A 6,664-nucleotide genomic window follows, 5' to 3' on the forward strand; every position below is an offset into this window, starting at 1 on the left:
AACCTGCAAAGAAATTTTACAATGTACCCTTTCCAACTTGGGTACAATTTACATGTTTTTCTATCTTTGAGAATTTCCATCCCGAGTATCTTCTTTGCTACTCCTAAATCTTTCATCTCAAATTCTTTACTAAGCTGTGCTTTGACCTTTCTTACCTTTACTTTACCTTTGACTACTATCAACATGTCATCAACAAAAAGGAGTAGATATACAGATGAACCATCATAATTTTTCTTAAAATAAACAAAATTGTCAAAACTGCTTCTTTTGAAATCATGAGTAGTCATAAATGAATCATACCTCTTGTACACTACCTAGGTGACTGTTTCAGACCATAAATGGACTTTTTCTATAACAACCCGTTTTACAGTGGTGTTAGAAACGGTGGTTTCAGGGCCACAAATCGAATGAGTGAGTTCATAAATATTATTATTTAATATTTAAGAGTTAAATATAGTATTATAATAAATTTTTATTGGATAATTTTTGTTATTTGAATGAATAGTTAAGTTCAAGTGGTTTGTCCTTAAAGTTAGTGGTTTTGGAAAATGAGGTTTCAGGACCTCGTTTCTATAAACTGAGCCCATAAATATTTTTAAGTATTTACGGAGTGATTATATATGTGTATTGAAATTTGGCTCAGAAATTTTAACATTTAGATAGTTAATTAAGTAAAAAAGACTAAATTGTAAAAGCTGCAAAACTTAATCGCTATTGACTTTCAGTGATTAAATAGTTAAATTAGTGATTGAAGAGGAATTATATGGAAAATAGGCCATTTTTAATTAGTGTGGACAGTGAATGCTTTGTTTTTGGTTTAAAATGAATGTTATTATTATTATTTAAAATTTAAAAGTAATAAAACATAATAATAAAAGTAAAAAGATAAAATAAAATTATCATCATCTTTATTCTCATCTTTTGAAAACTGAAAACCCCATGGAAGGAACCTTCAAAGCTTCGTTCTTCTCTTTTTCTTCTGTTTGCTATGTAGCTTTGATCATTTATTGTAATTTTTATATTTTTGAGATTGTTGCAATTAGGTCCAACTAACCCGTATCATTATTTTTGGAACTGTTAAGGATTTTGGATTTTTCCATTGATGAATATTTGTTATTTTTTATGTTAAATTATGGATTTGAAGTATTAGTTGTTGATTAGGATTAGTTTGTAAAGTAATTTTGATAGTTTTTAGTTAAAGGACTAATGTGATAAAATATTAAATTAATAGGAAATCCTTGTGAATTTTTAATAATTATGGGCTGTATTTGTACAATTGAAAATTTGATTAACATGGGAAATTATGAAATTTTAATAAATTTGGAATTTGGGTTTAAGGACTAAATTAAGAGAAATGTAAAAGTTTAAGGAAAATGTGTAAATAATGAAAAATTAAGGGTCATATGTATAAAATTTTGTTGGGATGTGTATTTGAATTTGATAAGATTGAATTTAATTATGATAGGTCAAGATTTGATTACTGAGAAAAGGAAAAATTTTAGATTAGTCCCCACGAGTTGACCGTTAGTATATATTAGGTAAGTTCATAGTGTAAGTATGTGTATATGAATATTTATTTATATTTGTATTAGTGTTTGTTGGATAATTTTATTAATGTGAAATTTCATTATTTACTTATAAATTATTAAATGTTGTGATTGAGTACAAATGATAAATGAAGAAGTGATGAATTTTGTGATTTCTCAAAATTAAAATGAATATAAAGGACTTATAGGATGTGTATGAAAATAAGAAGTACCTTTGAATGATTGATTTATCAATATTGTGAATTTATTATAATTTCTGGTTGAACGTAGTAAATGGTTAGGATACGATTGGCATGCCAATAGGGTTAGTACGCGTGCTTGTGCGGGATTGCACTTTGGTGCCTCTGTTTGCATTTCGGTGCCTTTGTATTTGCACTACGGTGCCTCTGTTAGCATTTTGATGCTCTTTGGTGTGTTTTTGAGGAAACCTGAGTATCCAAGTCAATTTGCTATAGTTTAACGGGCCATGAAACTCTATGATTAAATGTAAAGTCATTCCATGAATTAAAATTATGTATAATGACTTGTTTGGATATATATGTGTGAATATGTATGGAAACATGAAGAGATTTGATTTGAGCTATTGTGTATATTGAATTATATGAGACGAATGTTTTGATGAGTATAGTTTGATAATGAATATTAATGTCTTGGTGTAATTATATGTTTCATATGTCTATAATTATGTTATCTAGTTACGTTTGTGGTGTGTTTAGAGAATTAAATGGTTATATGAGTGTTTTTCGAGTATTCAAGGTTGTTTCGTTGGTTCAACGGGTAAATAAAACTTTAAGGGTATGTGATTACACGAAATGAATTATGATTTTTGAGTAATGATATAGATTATGATGAAATATGTAGTTGAAAGGAAAAGATGGTTTAGTATAAATGTATGAGTGGTGAATTTTGAAAGTGAAATGTTAGATATGTTTTATACTATGTTTTGATTGAAATTATATATGAAATGTTACACCAACTAACCTTATGAGGAGGAAAGGAAAGCTGACTTATGACATAAGGAAATTATGCTTGATTGTTTAACTTAAAATGTTCAATAAGTTAAGTTTCCTTTATATGAATTTACTAAGCATTAGTTGCTTACATAGTTGTTTTTCTCTACTTGTAGATCATCGAAAGCTCAATCGATTGGAATCTCATCGGAGCACCATCACACTATCCATTTGTCATATTGGTAGTTTTGGTTTTTTTTTTTGGTTAATGGTTATAAATGGAATGTACTAGGACTTTGTTTATGCTATTTGACAATGTGATGTGGTTTAAGTTTATTTGCCTATATGCCTTGATGTTGACTTGTAAATGTATATATGTAAGTTTAAAGCATGACTTTAAGACATTTAGTTTAAGTTGATTTGGATGTTAACTTGTGTTACTGGAAACACAAAAATATATAGACTTTTTCAACACCTTTTGAGCTCTAATTCATGCAGTTTTGTAGTAATTTTTGTCAAAATTCATACTTTAGTTATAAAATAATTAATTTTCACTTAAATTATTAAAATATTGAATTTTAATTATTTCTATAATAAATTTACACAAATTTGATTTATTTTCGATAGTCTTGCACAAAAGGTAAAAATTGGCTCGACAGACACCTCGAAAGACTTGAACCATTAGAGTAATTTTTACATCAAGTGCACCAAGAGGCTGATTTTTTTCCAGCCAAGGATGGTCTAAATAATGATTATTTTATTTACTTTATATTTAAATTTTTTCCAAAATTAATTGGGTTAAATATTAATATAAAGCTTGAAGGAGAAAGTGACCCAATATGCTAAGTATAAAAGACTGATCCACAAGCAAATTGGTAGCCCAAAACCGCCCCTATAGCTAATCAATTATTCATATTAATAATCACAACATAAATAAGAAAATTAAAGAGAATGGAACTAGGAAGCAAATCCAGTATTTCTATGAAGCTAGACTAGTGCGCTCCTCTTCTTCTATGTTAGTTTTGTTGAATCTCCATGAACAATTGAATGTTGCTATTCCAAGGTGGATGAAAGCTCTTTTTCAAGAGGGAAATTGAAAAGGGAAATGGGAAAACAATGAAGGGAATGGAAGAGAGAAAGTAAGTGAAAGAGAGAGATGTTTGGGAACAAATGGTGTTTGAATGAGAAGGGAAGAGCGGTATTTATAGGTGTGAATGGCTGTTAAAAATAGCAAATAAATTTCAGCCATTCACTCTCCTTTGGCCGGCCACACATGGTGCAAAGTTTGAATGTTTCAACTTTGCTATATTTAACTTGGGGCAAAAAGATAAAGGCACGGAAAGTGGAGGGGTTTGAATAGCATTTAGGAGAAGCTCAAGGACTATTTTCAAGAAGGAAAATCAGCTAAAATTAGCCGATGGTGTTGTTGTTCTTGTTCTAATTAAAATGACTTAAATTTAATTCGTGTTAGATTGATTGCATTTTGTCCACTTAAATTATTTAAATCATGTTTGTCTTGTTATAGGCCTTGGTAAGTTGTTCAATTAAATAAAATCATGCTTATGTTATACTTGCATTATAAAATGTAAGGTAATGAATGAATTAATTATTAAACGTGTTGAAATTTTAATTAATTGACAAAATATTTAATTGGTGCATGTTTAATCTTCTAAGGTAGCCGAGGTTAAATTAGTAACGGTATTAAGCGGTACATTAGCCTTGCATAACTTGCAAGATTATTGTGATTAAACTGTTTCAATATAGAAATATATTGTTACCTCACTTAATCTTATATGTGCTTATGAAGATTGATTAAATGGTTGGATTAACATTGAAAATGTTCAAGAGATTGGTTAATTTAGTAAGTATATATGTACAGAGTTAACAAATTACTAAGTTGCCGTGAAAATATTCGTAACAACATGAACATGAGTTTAGTAATTCTAAGTTAAAGAATGTAATTTATCTAACACAATTATGTCATATTTCTTAAAACTCATATTTTTGAAATCGTGCATTAGAATTTTTTAATTTTTAATTTTATTGCTTAGTTAATTTTTAGTTTTTAAATCACTTCTTTAAAACATCATATTTTTCCCATCACCAAAGTGTTTGATTTACATTTCATAAACATTTTTCTTTCACACTCATTGTGGATATGATAACTCGACATTTACTTGTCACTTTATTACTTGATATGGTTGTATACACCTGTAAATTTCCGTCTTTCCAAGTTTTTGACGTCGCTGCTGGGGACTGTTTTCAAAGACAATATTTGTGAAATTGTTAATTTTGCATTTTTGGTTTATTCTTTTGATTAATTTTAATTCCATTATTTTTCTGTGATTTTTCAGGTGCTTATGAGTATTGATCAAATTATTGACTTACTTCTCGTAGATCTTGAAATTGAAATGACTTTTCGACAAAGAAAAAGACAAGAAGTTTAGAGAAGGACCGAAGAGATGAACTTTGAAAATCAGAATTAAGGAAATGGAACAAATCATGCTTAAAATCCTATCCGTATTACTGATGATAGGGATAAAGCTCTAAGAAAGTATGTTATGCCAGTGTTTCATGAGCTTAATCTGTGTAGTAGGAGACCTGAAATCGAGGCACAACAATTTGAGGTGAAGCTAGTCATGTTCCAGGTGCTTCAGATAGTGGACCAATTCAGTGGAATGCCTACAGAAGATCCTCACCTTCACTTAAAATTGTTTATGGAGGTGAGCGATTCTTTCGAATTATTCAAAGTACCTGAAGATGCACTACGATTAAAGTTGTTCACATATTTACTAAGGGATAGAGCTCGAACTTGGTTGAACTCATTGCCACCAAATTTCATTACCATATGGCAAGAGTTAGTAGAACGATTCCTTATAGAGTACTTCCCACCTAGCAAGAATGCTAAGTTGAGGAATGAGATCATTATCTTCCAACAAATGGATGATGAGTCCTTGTATGAGGCATGGGAAATGTTTAAAGAACTATTATGATGATGCTCTCATCATGGAATCCCTCATTACATCCAATTAGAGACGTTCTATAACAGTATCAATGCTCACACGAGGATGGTAGTGGACACTTCTGCTAATGGTGTTCTCCTTTCTAAGTCTTATAATAAGGCTTATGAAATCATCAAGAGGATTGCCAGCAACAACTATCAATGGCCAACCAATTAAGTAGTGTTACGAAGACGAGTCACTGGAGTACATAAAGTGGACGCTCTTACTTCACTCGAATCTTAGGTATCCTTGATATCCTCAATGTTTAAAAACTTTACTACTAATGAGTTTAATAATTTTACAGCTCAACCACCGAATCAATTCGAAAATGTAGCCTGTGTTTATTATAGGGAAGGGCACTTGTTCGAAGAATGCCCATCAAACCCAAAATCTGTGTATTACATGGGTAACCAGAACTAGAACCAAGGAAGGCAAGGACTGTAATCTAATTTTTATAACCCATCTTGGCAAAATCACCCTAATTTCTTTTGGAGTAACTAAAGGGCTGCACCTAGTAACACTTATGACAACATAGACTGACCCAACCAACTATATTTACCCAACAAGCTCAAAAACAACCTCAAGTTGAACCTTCAAACGGCTTAGAAATCATGTTGAAGGCATACATAGCAACAAATGATACCTTAATCCAAATGCAAGTAGCCACATTGAAAAACTTGGAAAACCAAATGGGCCAACTTGCAACTAAATTAGGAACTGACCACAAGGTGCTTTGCCTAATGATACAGAGAAGTTGAAGTTCAACCAAGTGTTGAAATCTCAGCTTCACCAGAACCAGAATTTGCAAAACATGATAAGGTAACTTTTGAACCAGCCAATTTTAATAAACTAACAACTTTGTTAGAATAATTGCCACAAAAGACGAATCAGCTAGCTCAAGTTAAGAATCCTCCACCACCCTACCCACAAAGACTTCAGAAGCTGAAGTAGGAAGTCCAATTCTAGAAATTCCTAGACATACTGAAAACAACTTCATATCAACATTCCGTAGGTAGAAGCTCTTGAACAGATGTCAAACTACGTCAAATTCATGAAAGATATCTTGTCCAAGAAATGATGACTTGGATAATTTCAAACAATAGCCTTGACAAAGGAATGTAATGCATACATTCAAAATAAACTACCCCTAATGATGAAGGACCCT

At 30.9% G+C, this 6,664-nt stretch overlaps 1 non-coding gene across 1 annotated transcript; it reads right to left on the reverse strand.

The window, feature by feature from the left end:
- Positions 1 to 5,403: 5,403 nt before the first annotated feature.
- Positions 5,404 to 5,510, reverse strand: LOC128041417 (small nucleolar RNA R71). The gene has a single exon (XR_008196438.1). It is a non-coding gene; the product is annotated as a small nucleolar RNA R71 (small nucleolar RNA).
- Positions 5,511 to 6,664: the final 1,154 nt, after the last annotated feature.

The sequence above is a fragment of the Gossypium raimondii genome, chromosome 5 (assembly GCF_025698545.1).
Source record: "Gossypium raimondii isolate GPD5lz chromosome 5, ASM2569854v1, whole genome shotgun sequence".
Taxonomy (NCBI): Eukaryota; Viridiplantae; Streptophyta; class Magnoliopsida; order Malvales; family Malvaceae; genus Gossypium; species Gossypium raimondii.